General features: G+C 46.8%; 1 protein-coding gene across 2 annotated transcripts in view; it reads right to left on the bottom strand.

Moving 5' to 3' along the window:
• The window catches only part of SP4 (Sp4 transcription factor), a 628,400-nt gene that overhangs the window by 513,961 nt on the left and 96,481 nt on the right, over positions 1 to 17,958 (bottom strand). The gene's annotated exons all lie outside the window — the stretch shown is intronic.

The following is a 17,958-nucleotide window of genomic DNA, read 5'->3' on the forward strand; positions in this document are numbered from 1 at the left end:
ACAATAAATTAAATTACTATGCTTACTTGCTTATGAAAGGCAGTGTAGCAAGAGTAAGGTGAGTCACTGTGATGCACCCATGCCTACTGAAATAAGTATAGCAACAAACATCAAATTCATAAATAACTACAAGGCAGCCAAGTCTGAGTCTGCAGACTATTACAACACAAATCATTATCGCATACAAAAGTTTCCATCATCCTTGAGAAGGGAAACACAAGACAGACTAGTTAAGAATTTGAGGCTAACAATCCAATTAGCTTACCATGAAGGTGGTAAGCACACTATGTTTGAAATGTAACTGGAAGTTGGCTCCAGATGTGGGGGATGCGTTGGGATATGAATCTATCGTGTTAACATGTTTTACTTGCTGATGAAAATGTGGGCAAGTTAAATGTGTATTTGGTGAACCATATGTTCTGTCAAGGAAAGGAAGTCAAGGAGGTTTGGATGTTTCTTACCTTAAAAGGCTACACACAGACCACTACAAAGGTGCTTGTAAGAGACAGGGAGAGGGATATCAGCCAGTCTGGATAACTGGGCGGGGGGGGTATCTTGATGTCACTGATCTTTTTAACTAAGAATCTTTGTGGTCTCTCAAGCTGAGAGATGTGTTTCACAAAATACACAACAAAAGGGGCATTATATTCAGTTATGGGTTTGAAAAGAGAGGAGTAAAAGGGAATTAAGATGATTTCCAAACTACCATGGAGACACGATGATCAAAAGAAAAAGGAATTATGAACTGTGTCCAGATACTTTACAGCAATGCTTGACTGGAAGTGTGTGACCTATATGGTATGATATGGAAATGTTTAGTTTACCAAAATGAATTAGACTACTTTTTTCACATTTAGTCAGAGTTTGAAACTGTTGTTCTACTACCCAGTGTTAACATTGTCTTAGTCCTCGAGGAAGCAATTCTTTATTTTATTTTTTGTATTTAGCATTTTGTTAACCAGGAAAGTCAGACTTGGAACGAGGCCAATTTTCAGAGGAGGCCCGGGGAGAAGGGGTCCAGATGCATGTCTTTGTAATGTGGGAGGAAACCGGAGCACCCGGAGGAAACCAACACGAACGCAGGGAGGACATGCAGACTCCGCACCGAATGCACCCCAGCCGAGAATCGAACCGGAGAACCTCCTGCTGTGAGGTGACAATGCTACCGCTGCACCACTGTAATGAATAACATCACCCAATCTACAGTTGTCCATATATGGAATTATGGACCAGAGTGCTTAGGCTCCTTTATACAATGTCTGACTGGAGACAGGAGTCTCCCATATGGCACAATGTGGAAATGTTTTGTTTACCTAAATATATTTTATACGTGTGTCTGTGTGTGTGTGTGTGTGTGTGTGTGTGTGTGTGTGTGTGTGTGTGTGTATATATGTATATGTATATATATATATATATATATATATATATATATATATATATATATATATATATATATATATATTTTTTTTTTTTTTTTCACATTTAATTTTTTTAATAGGTGCAACACGTTTTGTTTAGTTCACAGTTCCATCAGGCCTAGTGCACAGAGCCAAGGAAAGAATACCTTTATGACCAAATGCCATTACAAAATTTCCAATTTTGAACGCAGTAAGTTCACACAGACTGTAGTTTAGCTGATTCTTTCCCTGCAGTCTGAGTATATTTAAGTCTGATAATTAAACGAGGAGAATGAGAAATTCTAGGTAATTTACAAGTCATCACCTAAGAAGGTGGCATCCTTGTCTCTGCTGCTCATAAGGACTTTATTTCTTCATGCAGTCACCCAGATCTGCCCTGGTTAGCCACAAAAACTGCCTGAAAGTGAATCATAGCATAACCCCATCCTCCTCCCGCAAGAAAGGTTAAGAAATTAGTGATTTCGATTCCTCAGGCTTATGAAACTGTCAATCTCAGTGACATTTTCCATGACCTCTTTCATTTCAAGGGTCTGGCAGATAGATTAAATTTGATGACTTACTGAGGCACTGATCTGGTCATTAAACTTGAACTCAAAATTGTCAGAGTCATACAGGGAGACCACATTAATTGTGGCATCAGAAAATGTATTTTTCTTCAAACACTCAAGTCCGTTTCTTAAAACTGTTATATTTGTTTGAACTGGCCTTCACTGCATAAGCACCCAGTTGCTCTTCCACAATAAGAAAAGATCAGCCAGGTTCTCAACTAAATAAAAACACAAAGAACATTACTAACATCACCGAATGAGTAACAAGTTTTAGCAGTTTTGCAAAGGCTACCTTTAATATTCTGATGACGGCCTCCACTTGTGTTGAAGTGGTCTGACGTGAGAGGCTCAGTTGTCAGATACTTGCTTTTCCCCCTGGCAACTCATATTTACTCATCTGTAAGTATTTCAGGATAATGACTGAAAATCCTTCTATGACAATGCCTTCCAACTCAGTTATCACTTTTACTATCACAAAGCTGAGTCTAGTTGCTGATTCAGAACTGTGGACTGCTAACATTTATTTTTTAAGAAGAGTACTGCTGCCAACGCTCATGTCTGGGCTTTCATAGACAGCCCACAGATGCTCTACAACATTTATCAAATTTAGCTCCACATTTTAGGATGTTTATGCATAAAATACAGTTGTATAAGAACTTAGCATAACAGTAGATGTACAACTTATCACTGTTGCAGTAAAAATAAGCCTGCTAAAGACAGCCATATGTCCTGTCAGCATACCAATTCCTGGGCACTCTCACCTAATGCTGTATGTCCAGTGCTGTATGTCCAGTGTAGAATCTCAGCCCAACAGAAGCACTGGTACATAAAGTACATATAGACACAAACTACCTCAGGGCTTTCTTGAATCAGACAAACCACTGAAAAAGAACCCATCTTGGCCAAACTTTAAAATACATAAAAAAGGCGGGTGGGTGTTATACTATTAACAGTGATCAGTTGGACATTTATTGTCACCAGTTATATACAATACTGTTCTGTGATCACTGTTGCAGTATTAATAACCTATGGGGGTTCTCAAACCTGTCTTATGAAGATAAGGAGGAGGACCCTTGAAAAGGTTACTATCCACAAGGTGTAGCAAAACTGAACAAGCAAACCTTGGTCCATTCTTACAAAAAAAAACATCAATCTTGTGAGGTTTTGTTGTCATTTGAACAGAAGACCAAGTAACTGCTTCAAAAAACTATGGAATATAAATCTTTGAAGAAAGATGTAGTGGAATGGGTCTCAACTGCAGCCAGAACCGGCTTACTATGGAAAGAGTAACAAAAAGAGATTGGCTTGGAAATACAATTAGAGTTTGTTTAAAAACGGGAGCACTCAGATTTTTGTCCTGGAAAAAGAACTTCCTGATAGACTTGGTCTATGTAATAAGAAAGTACAATTGTGTACACTTACCATAAATGTAGATATTCGAGTGTATTCATTGTTGCAGTCATCACATTTGGGTTATCTGCTTGCAGTAGCCCTCAGTCGGCCTGATTATCAAAGTCTTGAGTCCTGCGTCGGTTGCTGTCTCATCTTCCATGACATCAGGTAGTCAGGGGTATAAAGCATGCAGCCGACACCATTACATTAGTTTTTCTTGGCCCACATGTCAGCTGCCCCCATAATGGGAAGTAATTATATACAAGGTTACACCTTCAACAAAAAAGCAAATACACCAAAAAGGCTTTAAGCATAGTAAACAAGAATAGAGGTATAGTCAATAGAAGTCAAGGGGTTGGAGGGAGGGTAACCAGTGAATACAGTGCAACAGTGAATACACTCGAACATCTACATTTATGGTAAGTGTACACAACTGTACTATAGCCTTTGTGTTTCACTGCTGCAGTCATCACATTTGGGTAGATTCCCAAAGCTAAGGATGGGAGGAGGTTATTAGATAGCATTAGGACCAGCTATAAGGCCCTGCATGACTGCAGTGGCAAAGCCAGTTCTGGATTTAGAACAAATTGGCAAGTGGTAATGCTTGGTGAAGGTATGTACAGAACTCCAGGTAGCAGCTTCTAGGATGTCCCTGGTAGGGACACCTCTGAGAAAGGCTGCAGAGGTAGATGCAGCCCTGGTTGAATGTGGTCTTATCCCCTGTGGGGTAGGTTTTCCATGGTGCTTATAGCAGAAATGAATGCAATGGCCTATCCACTTAGAAATGGTTTGCTTTGAGATGGCCTTCCCCTCTGCCCCTGCAGCAAATGCAACCAGCAGCTGTTCAGATTTCCTGAGAGGTTTAGCCCTGTCCAAGTAAAATCTAAGTTGTCTGTGCATGTCCAAGGAGTGCAGTATTCGTTCCCCTTTGTTCTGTGGATTAGAAAAGAAGGTTGGCAATTGAATGGACTGATTAAGAGCCACACTGCATACCACCTTGGGCATGAAGGAGGGATTGGTCCTGAGGGATACCCTGTCTGCATGAAAGATGATGAAAGGCTCCACTGCCATGAGGGCCTGTAATTCAGGAACCCTTCTTACTGAAGTGATGGCTAGAAGGAAGGCTGTTTTCCAAGAAAGGAATTTCAATTCTGCATTTGCAGCTGGCTCAAATGGAGGTAGAGTGAGCTTTTCCAATACAAAGTTAAGGTCCCAGGCTGGAGTAGGGGCTCTCCTGGGTAGTATTACATTTTTGGCCCCTCTGAGGAATTGCTTCAGCAGTGGATGAGAGAGGAGGGTGGTTCTGTATTGTAATGAGCTGAAATGGCAGAGGCATGAATTTTGATGGAGGAAAATAAAGGCCCTCGTGAAGCATCTCAGTTAAGTATTGAAGAATCTGAGGTAAATTGGGCTCTGCTGTGCCCACCCCCTGAGTTTGGCACCAAGAACAGTATCTTTTCCATTTTTCAGCATAGGATTTTCTAGTACTAGGCCTCCTTGCCTCCAGAATGACTTCCATCACTTGCTTACTGAGGGATGGTACCAGAGAGATCAGGTAATTAGCCAGGCTGCCAAGTTCAGGGTTTGAAGCTGTGGGTGCAGAATCTGGCCCTCCTGCTGGGACAGCAGGGCAGGGGTCTGAGGCAGGTGCCCTGGTGCCAGCAGTGACACACTGCGCAAAAGGGGGTACCAGTATTGGCATAGCCAGTCTGGTGCAATCAGTATTGTCCTTGGTTTGTCCTGCTAAATCTTTAGTAGTACCTTGGAGAGGAGAGGCAGAGGGGGAAAGGCATAAACTGATAGGTTTTTCCAGCTGAAGGACATGGCATCCACTTTCCAAACTTGTTTGTGTGGAGTTTCTTGTGCAGAATTTGTCCAACTGGTAGTTCTGAGGGGAAGCAAACAGGTCTATCTCTGGGCTCCCCCCATTTGTTTCTCAACATGTTGAATATCTTTGGTTTCAGCTTCCACTCGTGTGGGTCCATGAGATTTCTGCTTAGGTCGTCTGCCAGTGTATTTAGCTTTCCTGGCAAGAATTCAGCCTGTAGGTGCACTTGGTAGTTCAAGGCTGTGTCCAGCAGAGCCATGGCTTGTCTGCAGAGAGGGTATGAGTGGGTTCCCCCCTGCTTGTTTATGTACCACATAACAGTGGTGTTGTCCGTCTTTACCAATAATTGTCCTGGAAGAATGTGGTCCTTGAAGGCTGTCATATTCTGTACAGCTAACATCTCTTTTTGACTGATATGCAGGTGCATTTATCTTGGGTTCCATTTGCCCTGAATGCACTGCCCTGCCAAGTGAGCATAGTCTGATGCATCTGTTAGGGTTTGGGAGGAAGGGAGTAGAGTGAATGGCAGCCACTTGTTTTGGTGGAAGGTCTCTGCCCACCAAAGGAACTCTATCTATAGACATGGTATGGTAGGAATCATGAATGTTCACACCACAGGCTTTTTCGATACCATTGTAGTTTCCTCATATGCAGTCTTGCACATGGAATTAGTGGAATGCAAGAGGCCATGAATCCCAGGGCTTGCAGTATTTTCCTTGCAAATAGCTGGGTCTTTGTTGCCAGTAGTTTGAAGTAGGCTGTCAAATGGCCCATCTGGGAAGTTGTATTCAAGCTTGTGCCCAGGAATACAATTTGTTGGCAGGGTAGAAGATGTGATTTCTTTTCGTTTACGGTGTACCCCAGAGAAGTTAGCAATTTCTTTGCAAAGCCAGATGATTTAATAGTATATGTCCTGGCTTTCTGCCTAAATTAGACAATCGTCCAGGTATAGGTATATTTGAATATTTCTTTGCCTGCAAAATGCAATGACTGGAGCTAGGCACTTTGTGAATGCCCTTGGGTGCAGGAGATAAGCCAAAGGGCAGTGCAGAGAACTGGTGGTGCATGTAGCCTGCTCTGAAGCATAGGTATCTTCTGCAAGATTCCCTTATTGGGATGTGCAGGTAGGCTTCTTTTAAATCCAGTGTTGCCAACCAGGCATCTTTGCCTAGCATGGGAAGCAGCTGATGAAGAGTTAGCATCTTGAATTTTGGGATTACCAAAAATATTTTTAGGGTAGGCAGGTCCAGGGGTCCAGGATAGGACGCCAGGAGTTGTCTTTTCTGGGTACCAGGAAAAGTCTTGAGTTGAAACCTTGCCCCCATTCTTCTTCTTGGACAGGTTGAATAGTCCTGATGCTTAAGAGAGAGAACTTACTTTTGAGCCTCCGCCCACTGATTTCGGGGGTAGGTCTGGCTAACCATTTGGGGTTGGTAAGGAGTGGAAGTGGAATCTGTATCCTTGGGAAACCATATTTAAAACCCATTTGTCCTGGGTAATGAGTTTCCAATTTTTTTGCATGCAAGGCAATCTTTCCCCTAAAGAAACAATCAGTTGAGCGGGGCTTGAAAGGTTTAAAGTTAAGTCATTGAGACAGTTTACCATAGGGGGGATTCCTATTACTCCCTGTTTTGGAAGTGAGAGCCCCCCACTGCTAAGGCCTGTGAGTACCTTGGGACTGAAGCCTGGGTGTTCTGCTGATTCTGGGTTTGGATTGAGAAGGCCTGGAAGAGGCAGGAAAGGACCAATACTTAGAGGGCCAATGCCTACTAAATCTGGGAGGCTGTACTTGCAGGAAATCTTTAACAGTTTGCATAGATTTAGCTTTTTCCTCCATCTTTTTAAGTACTTCTTCTGTTTTGCTGCCAAACAGGCAGTCTTGGTTTAAGGGAGCATCCAGTAATTTAGCTTTAACATAATCTGGCAAAGATTGCTCCTTAAGCCAAGCAAGTACAGATCCAGTGACAGCAGCCCTGCAAGATGCCTCTAATGAATCAAAACCACACTGCAAAGTAAGTTTTTCAACTTCTTCAGCAGAATGCATTAAATCCTGTCATTCTTTATTTTCAGCACAGTCAGGAATCAACATCATTTTCTGTTTAAGCAATCCAATAATATGCTGCTGATACTTTAACATATGAAACTGGCAGTTTAAGGCCCTAATGGCCAAAGTTGCAGAAGTGTACACCTTCTTACCCCATCTATCCAGCACCCTGGAATCACTATCCAAGGGGGTAGGATTGTTGGCAGCAGTAGCCTTAATGTCCCTGGGTCCCTGTGAAATGGTCTCAGGATCCGCAGTAGGATTTTTAAAGAGGAACTTGTGAGAATCAGGTACCCTGTAATTCCTATCAGGTTTTCTGAGAGCAGGAGATAAAGTGTCAGGGGCCACGCTAGATTCTGAGAAGGCATCATCTACAATGTCCAGTACAGGAGGGATAGCTAAAGGCCTGTATTAAGGCAGGAGTAAAAATTCCCTAAGCCTCTTTTTGGAGTCAGAGTAATCCTGGCTTTCCCAGTGGAAATGCTCCCTAAGAGTATGCAAGGTTTCACCAAAAGAGAAATCCTCTGGAGGGGAAGCAGAGGGAATGGAGTTCCCCTGCATCAGAATCCTCATAGGTAGGGCAAATCCTGGTCATCAGCGAAAACAGAAATTTCAGAATCCTGATCAGAAGGAAAATCAGTCCTAAGACGGGGAAGGGTGGCTTCCCCTGATTAAAGTAATAAGGTCTTCAGCCATTCTTATCATTTGTTTTTTAGGCATAGGGGCCTGACCATGCGGTCTGGGCGTCTGTTTTCTAGGCATGGATCTTGTTTTAGGCCCTGAAGAAGAAGAGGGCGTCGGTTTAATATGCAAGTCAGTAGGCCTGAATACACCCTCAGAAGCCGGTGCCTGCATAGAGGCTCCGGACCCATCCAAGGTAGAGACATCCGCAGGTGTCACAGTCTAAGAAGCATCTCGCTGCATACCGGACTCCGAATGGGTCTCAGTAGAGGCCTGCAAATCTGAAATAGCAGGTATCAGGGGCTGCGAAAGCGCCTCACTGAGTACCAGTGAATTGGCAACTAGCTGAGGAGAAGCGTCGTCAGCAGCTTTGGACCTATGCGGTCTGTCTCTGTCTTTATCTTTGTGTTTTTTAGGAAAGTCGGTAGTCCGGTGGCTTACTAAAGCCATTTCTGGATAACTGAACCGAGTTACAAAGTATTTGGAAGCGTAAATGAACTGCTGACGAATAGTACGAGGCTTGAATACGGCACAAAACCGACAGCGAGGTACGTCGTGGTCTGGGCCTAAGCAAGGAATGCAGTACAAATGAAAATCTGAGGTATTTGCTTTCCACAAGAAATACAGTTATTAACTTTTACTGACATCGGTTTAGAGAAAAAAAAAAGGATCCTCAACGGGGTACTTAGTTTAGTTGAAGACTTCGGATCTGAAACTCCAAAACGAAAATTTCAGGACTCGGCCGACCGGCACTTGCAAACTGCTTCTACTTCGGGCACCGCGCGGCAAGAAAGACTGAAGAAAATGGCATCGGCTGCATCTTATATACCCCTGGCGCACTGACGTCAGGGAAGAAGCGACAGCAACCGACGCCGGACCAAGACTTTGGAACTCTGGCCGACTGCGGGGTCGCCTGACGGCAGGATAACCCAAGTGTAATGACTGCAGCCGTGAAACACGATGAACATCCTGGACTGCAACAGTGAATACACTCGAACATCTACATTTATGGTAAGTACACAACTGTACTATGTTCATCGTGTTTCACTGTTGCAGTCATTACAATTGGGTTGAATCCCAAAGCTAAGGTTGGAAGGCTGGAGCTAAGTAGGATTAGGAGCGGCTATGAGGCCCTGCAGAAATGCAGTGGCAAAGCCTGCCCTGGATTTAGAATAGAGTGGTAAATGATGGTGCTTTGTAAAAGTGTGCACTGAACTCCAGGTTTCAGCCTCTAAAATGTCTTTGGTTGGTACTCCTCTGAGGAAGGCTGCTGAAGTGGCCTAATGCCCTTAGGCACTGATTTGCCATGTTGTGAATAGCAGAAACAAATGCAGTGGCCTATCCACTTTGAAATAGTCTGCTTTGAGATAGCCTTTCCTTGTGATCCTGCAGCATATGCCACTACTAATTGTTCAGTCTTTCTGAAAACTTTGGTTCTGTCCAAGTAGAAGCGCAGCTGTCTGTGTATGTCCAAAGAATGCAGAAGTCACTCACCCTTATTCTGTGGGTTTGGGTAAAAGGTAGGCAAATGAATAGTTTGGTTAAGGGCCACACTGGACACTACCTTAGGCATAAATGTCGGGTTTGTCCTCAGAAACCCTATCTGGATGGAACATGATAAAAGGTTCCACAGCCATGAGTGCCTGTAGCTCTGAGACTCATCTTGCAGAGGTTATTGCTAGGAGCAGAGCTGTTTTCCATGATATTTTATATCAGCTGTAGCGGCTGGCTCAAAAGGAGACAGGGTGAGTTTTTCCAAGACATAATTGAGGTCCCATGCAGGTACTGGTATTCTCCTTTGAGGCCTTAAGTTTTTGGCTCCTCTGAGGTACTGCCTTAATACAGGATGAGAAAAAATAAGTGGCTCTGTATTGTAATGAGCTGAAATGGCAAAGGCATGAATCTTAATTGATGAAAAGGATAGGCCTTTGTCCAGCATCTCAGTTAAATATTGCAAAATCTGAGGAATATTTGGTACAGGCGCGTCAATCCCTTGTGCCTGGTTCCAAGCGCAGAATCTCTTCCATTTTTCAGCATAGGATTTTCTGGTACTAGGCCTCCTGGCCTCCAAAATAACATCCATCACTGCTTTAGAGTGAGTTTTGAATGACTACATTATCCGCCATGCTGCCAGATTTAAGGTCTTGAGTTGGCTGTACATGATCTGATTGTTGTGTTGGGACAGTAAGTGAGGAATTTGAGGTAATGTCCAGGCTGGGTATTGAGACAAGTTCTTTAGGATTGGGTACCAGTGCTGGCGGGGCCAGTCTGGGGCTATCAGTATAATTTTTGGCTTCTCTTGTCTGACTTTTAGGAGTACTTTGGGGAGGAGAGGCAGTGGAGGAAAGGCATATACTGTTAAGTTTTTCCAGCTGAAAGAAAGAACATCCACTTTCCATGCTTGCTTTTGATAAGTCCTTGTGCAGAATCTCTGTAGTTGGCAGTTGTGAGGGGAGGCAAATAGATCTATGTCCGGGCATCCCCAATTCCTTGTTATCATGCTTAAGACTTGCGGATCCAATTTCCACTCGTGGGGATCCATGCTTAGTTCTGCTTAGTTCGTCTGCCAGAGTATTTATCTTTCCTGGCAGGAATTGTGCTTGCAGATGTACTTGGTAAGTCAATGCTGTGTCCCACAGAGGCATGGCTAGTCTGCATAGGGGGTAGGAATGAGTGCCTCCCTCCTTGTTTATGTACCACATGACTGTAGTATTGTCCGTCTATCAGTAGTTGTCCCGGATGAAGTAGATCCTTGAAGGCTGTCAGGGCATTCTGAACAGCTAGCATCTCTTTTTGGTTGATATGTAGATGCATTTGGTTTGCAGACCATGTGCCCTGAGTACATCTTCCTGCCATGTGGGGCCTCCCAGGCATAATCTGATGCATCTGTTGTTAATATCTGCCTGGCTGTGGGTAAAGTGAATGGCTGCCCCTTGTTGTGGTGACAGGCCTTTGCCCACCATTGAAACTCCTGTTGCAGGCAGGGAATGAGGGTAATAAGAAGTTATGTACTCACCATAACGTTCTATCAGAGTAGGTATCTTCATTTGTCTGCAACCTTTGGGATACGGATCCGATCTCGGATCCGAGCCGGCAACTTCTATCATAGCATAGATCCGAGCTCCTAGCTCCTCCCCTTACCCATAATCCCCTGCCTACCCTAACTGACCTCAGATCAAGTTTGCCCCATAGCACAGCAGATAAAAGTGTCCCAATGGGAACATATGCTAATAACACAAGAACGATCATTTTGGTCAGGGGGAAGGAGGGGGGGATGGTTGCAGACAAATGAAGATACCTACTCAGATGGAACGTTATGGTGAGTACATAACTTCTTAATCTGAAGTAGGAACTTCATTTGTCAGCAACCTTTGGGACAGAGTCCCCAGCTACCTAAATCTTGGGTGGCCTTCATGGAAGGATATTCCGGAGCACTGCAGAGCCAAAGGACGCCCTACTTCGGGAGACAACATCTAATTTATAGTGGCTGATAAAGGTGTGAGATGAAGCCCAATTGGCTGCGGAACAAATGTCATCCAGTGGAACTCTAGCTTGGAAGGCCGCAGATGTAGCAACGGCCCTAGTAGAATGAGCATGGACTCCTTGAGGTGCAGGCCTTCCCAAGCTCTGATATGCTAAAAGAATACAATTCGAGATCCATCGAGAGAGAGAAACTTTAGAAACTGACTTTCCGAAATTACTTTTGGCAAAGGAGATAAACAACTGATCGGATTGCCTATGATCAGCAGTTCTATGGATATAAAAACGTAGTTGTCTGTGTACGTCTAAGGAATGTAGCTTGTACTCTCCTTTGTTATGAAAGTTGGGGAAAAACACTGGAAGATTGATAGATTGATTGATGTTCGCTTCTGAAGATACCTTAGGTAGAAAGGACGGATTGATCCTGAGGTAAACCCTATCCGGGTGAAAGACCAGATATGGTGGTTTCACACAAAGAGCTTGCAATTCCCGACACTCTTTTGGCTGAAGTTATGGCCACCAAAAAGACTGTCTTCCAAGAGAGAAATTTGAGATCAACCGTGGCCGCCGGTTCGAATGGGGGACCAGTCAAGGCCTGCAAGACTGAGGATAAATCCCATGGAGGTACCACCTCTTTGACTGGAGGCCTAAGGAGGAAGGTACCCTTGAGGAAGGTCTTACACAGCTTGGAAGTGATAAGAGGGCCAGACTCTTGCCCCACGTGATAATATGGGATTGCTGCCAGTTGTACCTTGACTGTGGAAGAACTAGCCCCCTGGTGAAAGAGAGAGGTTAGAAAATCTAGAACCGACGCAATCGGGGCTGTAAATGGGTCTAAACGACGGTGTTCTGCCCAAATGGTGAAGCGTTTCCACTTACTTCGATAAACCTTCCTGGTGGAAGGCTTGTGAGCTGCTACAAGAATGGCTTTGACAGGTGATGAGATCCCAGGAGTCCTTATGAGGAGTGGAACTGGAGCAACCAAGCCGTCAGCTTGAGGTTGACCAGGTTCGGAGTCGGAAGATCGAGAGGGTGAGAAATGAGATCCGGAATGGGATCCAGAATCCATGGTGGATACACTAGGTGAGACCATAGGTAAGGGAACCACGTCGGACGAGGCCAGAATGGGGCAATGAGGATCATCTTGCTCCCCAGCTGCCTGGCTTTCTGTAATAATTTCAAAATCAGGGGAAGAGGAGGGTAAGCATAAAGCAGACCGGGAGGCCAAGCATGAACTAGAGAGTCTCTTGGGGACTCCCCCGGAGGGGGGATCAGAGCGAAGTAATCGTTGCATTTGGTGTTTGAAGGAGAGGCAAAAAGATTGCAACAAGGTTGCCCCCCATCGGGCAAATACTTGCTCTGCAACTCGATGGTTGACAGACCATTTGTAAGGAGTCAGGATAGTACGACTGAGCCTGTCCGCTAGAATGTTGGACCGTCCCAGAATGTGCGTTGCTATGAGAAAGCGGTTGGTGCTCGCCCATTCCCACACTCTCCTGGGCTCGCGGCAAAGGGGGTAAGACCTGGTTCCCCCCTGTTTGTTGATGTACCAGACGACCGACATGTTGTCTGTCTGTACTGCAATCATCCCTACCGGAAGAGAGTTGTGTAGTGCCTGAAACGTCAAAAGCACCGCCCTCATCTCTAGGACGTTGATATGCAAAGAGGTCTCTACGTCGTTCCACGTGCCTTGGACTGTCCTGCCTGAAAAATGCCCCCCCCCACACCCCAGGCGAGAAGCGTCCATGGTCACTGTGTCGACTGGCAGAGGTAGTGAGAAGGGACGTCCCCTGTGGAGATTGAGAGACTGGAGCCACCACAGGAGCGATCTTCTGCAAACCTTGCTTAAGGAAATGGGGTGAGACAGGGGGTTGCGAGACAGGGACCATTGTACCTGGAGGGTCCACTGCAGAACCCTCATGTTCAACCGGGCCAATGGCAGCAGAGGGATTGCAGCCGCCATAGATCCTAGGGCCCTCAGGATCAATTCCGCCGAAGGAGTTTGCAGTTAAGGATGGCCTGCACGTGCAACACCAGGTTCCGAAGCCGATCTGGAGTCAAGAACGCAAGCATCTGTCTGGAATCCAGTCTCACCCCTATAAAATCCAACACCTGTGTAGGGATGAGAGAGGATTTGGTCATGTTGATGGTTAATCCTAATAGTGGAGCCAGAGTGAGGAAATAATCCCTGCATGAACAAAGTAGATGCCTTGTTGGGGCCGTAAGGAGCCAGTCGTCCAGGTATGGAAAGACCTGAATTACCTGGAGTCTCAGGTGGGCCGCTACTATCGCTAGGACCTTGGTGAACACCCTGGGGGCTGAGGTGAGACCGAAGGGGAGGACCCTGAATTGAAAGTGACTGGCTCCCAGCCGGAAGCAGAGAAACCTCCTGGAACGCCTGTCCACTAGAATGTGATAGTATGCATCCTTGAGGTCTATGGAGCACATTCAGTCGTCCTCCCGCAATAAGGGGAGGACGGATTGCAACGTGACCATTCGGAACTTTTCTTTGTGTACCGCCAGGTTTAGGAGAGAGAGGTCGAGGATGGACCTCAAGTCCCCCATCTTTTTTGGCACCAGAAAGAACCTGGAGTAAAACCCTGATCTGACTTGATCTGGGGGGACGGGCTGGATGGCTCTTTTTTGCAGAACCTGCTGAATTTCTGCAGCAGCCACCTCCCTCTGACTGGGTGGAACGTCGGAAAGGCTTCTGATTCTGGGGTTTACTATGAAGGGAATTTGGTAACCTCTGGATATAATACGAAGCACCCAGGGATCCGTTGTTATGGACTCCCATTTTGCTAGGTGCCTCAAAAAAATGCCCCCCCCCGACTGCCTCCAGAGTGGAGCAGTCGGATAACCCCTCAGGGGTTCTGCGTGGGCCTCTCAGAGAATGGTTCTCTGGACCCAAAATTCTTGGGACCCCCTCTGCCTCTGGGGCGGCGTCCTCCCTGTCCTCCTCTGCCACGAGAGGACTGGTTGTCCTGAGCAGACTGGGATTGATGCGATTTTCGGAACCACATCTTCTTCTGGCCCTTTTGGTTCTTGGAAAAGGACCTCTGGGGCGCAGAGAAGCGGACTCCGACGGCAGACAGGGTCTTCCCGTCTTTCTCGCTCTGGACAAGAGAGTGTCGCGAACGGTTTTGCCGAACAGTGCAGAACCATCAAAAGGGGCATTCGCGAATGATGCCTTAAAGGGTTCCGAGAAGTCACAGTGATGGAGCCAGGCCTGTCTCCTCATAACAAGCCCGACTCCACCTGCTCTAGCGGCTCCCTCCATAGCATGAGACAACAGCCGCATAGAGGTGTTAGAGATAGAGCTGAGGGTGGCCATTCGGGAGGAGTACAGATCCTATTCTCCCTCCGACATGGACCCTGGGGGGAAGCAGCGTATTGCTTAATTAGATCCCGCTGCATCCGAATAACGTGTGCCATGTAGTTCAAGGCCCTCAGAGAAGGTCGCTGAATTGAAGGCCCGCTTCCCAAGATGGTCCATCGCGCGAGACTCCTTGCTCGGAGGATGAACCGTGGGGCTCTCCTGAGCCAACTCTTTCTTGGTGGCTGCAGCCACCAACATGGCATCCACAGGGGGACCTCTGCTCCAGTGTGATCTCTCTGCAGGGGGGCTCAAAATTTTGTCCGGACGCTTGGGGATCGGCTCTACGGTGTCCGGTTCCTTCCAAGCCCTAGAGGATATGAGATCCACCAGGGGGTCGGGTGGAGGGGACACCCAAGAGGTAGCTGGTCCTGCCTCAAACGCCTCAAGGAATACAGACTCATCAAAAGAAGCCTTAGGGGCAGACCACCCACCCCAGATTTTGAGCATTTCCATGATGTCGCCAAAGGAGACATCCTCGGGGGTGATCTAGGGGAGCCTTCCCCTTCATCCAAGTCCGTATCTTCGGTGAGACTCTCAGGGGAGTCAATGTGCCTCCTTTTGCACTTTGCCTTGTGAGGAATCTCCTTGGGGGGGGGGCTGTCTGAGGAGTCCTCACAGACTGTATCCTGTTCCACTGGAACTCCTAGAGGCGCTGAGGCAGGCTGCCCCGAGGGCCGGATGAGGGGAGCCAGGACCAGATGAGAAGGAGTGCGGGAGGGAGCCAAAGCCAGGACCGGAGGTCTGGAAGCACTCGACAGTGCCCTCTCCACCGCAGCGAAAGCCGAGGGGGAGCCGCTCTCTGACGGATCCGAGATCCGACTCCCACTCGGATCCAAAGCGTGGACTGGACCCGGCGCCGAGAACGTCGGATCCGAAGGACCAGTGTGCTCCGACCGGGATGGAGCCGAAAGCACACCGAATCCCTCGGATCCGAAGCTCGGCCCACTGCTCCGAGAGGTTGGATCTGACAAACTCGAGGGAGTCGGAGCCGACGTGCCCAGCACGGTCGGCTCCGACCTACCCCCGGATCCAAAGTGGCTCGGCTCCGAGCGCTCCGAACCGGAGAAGGAGCTATAGGAGCGAAAAAAGGGGTCGAGCACCCCCCCCCCGGAGGTGGGGGGGGGGCAAGAGCACTCCCATCTGCATCTGGGCCTGGATGAATCTCCTTATCATCCGGTCCATGTCCGCATCAGACATGCTAAAAGTGGACCTCAAAGAGGCCACCGAGGCAGACCTGGAGTGTCACCTCGATGACCTCGACGGGGACCGGATCACTCCTCCTCGGGTCCCGGGGAGAAACAAGGGGATCGGATCTGAGGAGGAGGAGATCGAGAAGACTTGGACGGAGAAGCCCTCTTGGCGGGCGGGGCCGATGAGGAGTCATCGGCCTGCTGCTTAAGGCGCTTCTCCCGCCGCTTCTCTTTCCTGGGCTCCCTATCCTCCGGAGCTGAAGTGGGAGGTTGAGTCCCAGTCGGAGGAAGGGAGGCAGGAGTGACCGCTACCGGGGGGGGGTAGCGGGCACAGAAGTACCGGAAGCCGAAGCAGAGTCTGGGGGTAAAAGGCCCGCCAGAACTAGCTTCGACCTTCGATCCTTGAGTGCCCTGGGGTTGAACGCCTCGCAAATCGCACAACCCGAAGAGAGGTGTTCAACCCCAAGGCACCTAATGCACAGAGTGTGGCCATCAGCCGGTGAAAGCTTGTGACCACACTCTGTGCATTTTGAAAAAATGGCTTTAGGGGTCTCCGACATTACTACAGTAAAGCACACTCACTAGGCCCCTAACACTCAAGTCACACATACACGCTACGACCAGCGGGGGAGAGAGAAATATCTTAAATTAAATTTAAGCTGAAAAGCTAAAATAATAACAAGATTAGTGTTAAGGGTAAACCTACCACGCACACACAATCACTCAGAAAGAAGAAAGAAAAACTTTTTTCCTCACAAAAACGCCAAGAGCTCTGGAATCTAGCTGTTGCTTGAAGAGCGGCAAACTAGATCTGAGGTCAGTTAGGGTAGGCAGGGGATTATGGGTAAGGGGAGGAGCTAGGAGCTCGGATCTATGCTATGATAGAAGTTGCCGGCTCGGATCAGAGATCGGATCCGTATCCCAAAGGTTGCTGACAAATGAAGTTCCTACTTCAGATTTATTGTTTCCAGGCTGTGGCAATGATGAGTCCCAAACACTTTTTAGATACCATTGAAGTTTCCTCATATGCAGTCTTGCATATGGAATTAGCAGAATGCAGGATGCCATGAAGCCCAAAGCCTGCAGAATTTTTCTTACAGATAACTGGGTCTTTGTTGCCAACATTTTGAAATAAGTAGTCAGTTGCCTTTATTTGTCTGGCGTGAGATAAGCCATCTGGGCAGTTGTATTTAAGCTTGCACCCAGGAATGAGAAGGTACTAGTTTTGATTTCTTTGCATTTACTGTGTACCCTAGGCATGTTAGTAATCTTTTTACAAACGCCAGATGCTATAGTAGAATGTCCTTGTTCTCTGCTTGAATAAGGCAGTCATCCAAGTAAGAATATATTTGTATTCCTCTTTGTCTGCAAAATGCAATTACTAAAGCCAGGCATTTTGTGAAGACCCTGGGCACAGTAGATAAGCCAAAGGGCAGTGCAGAGAAATGGTAGTGCATTGAGCCAGCTATGAATCTGAGGTATCTTCTGCAGGAATGTCTGATTGGGACATGCAGGTATGCCTCTTTTAGGTCTAAAGTCACAAGCCAAGCCTTCTTGCCCAGCATGGGCAGAAGCTGCTGCAAAGTCAACATTTTGAATCGTGGAATATCCAGATATGGTTTTAGAATAGATAGGTCCAGAACTGGTCTCCAGGCTTTGTCCTTTCTGGGCACCAAGAACAGTCTTGAGTAAAATCCTTGTCCCTGCTCTTGCTGTGGTACTTGCTGAATGACCCTCATGTCTATGAGGGATGACACTTGTTTTTGTGCCTCTGCCCATTGATTTTTTGGCAGGTCTGGCAAACCGTTTGCTCTTGGCAGGGTGTGAAAGTGAAACATGTAGCCTTGTGACACTATATCCAAGACCCATTTGTCCTGGGTTATTATGTGCCAATTTTGAGAAAAAAGTGCTAGTTTTCCCCTAAAGGTGCTGCCAGAAGATAAGTGCTTGGCGCAGGCAGGGGGAAGTCATTGGGATCGTTTCCTGTATGGCTGTGAC

This window comes from Protopterus annectens, chromosome 3.part0 (assembly GCF_019279795.1).
Source record: "Protopterus annectens isolate FY-2018-M chromosome 3.part0, PAN1.0, whole genome shotgun sequence".
Classification (NCBI taxonomy): domain Eukaryota; kingdom Metazoa; phylum Chordata; order Ceratodontiformes; family Protopteridae; genus Protopterus; species Protopterus annectens.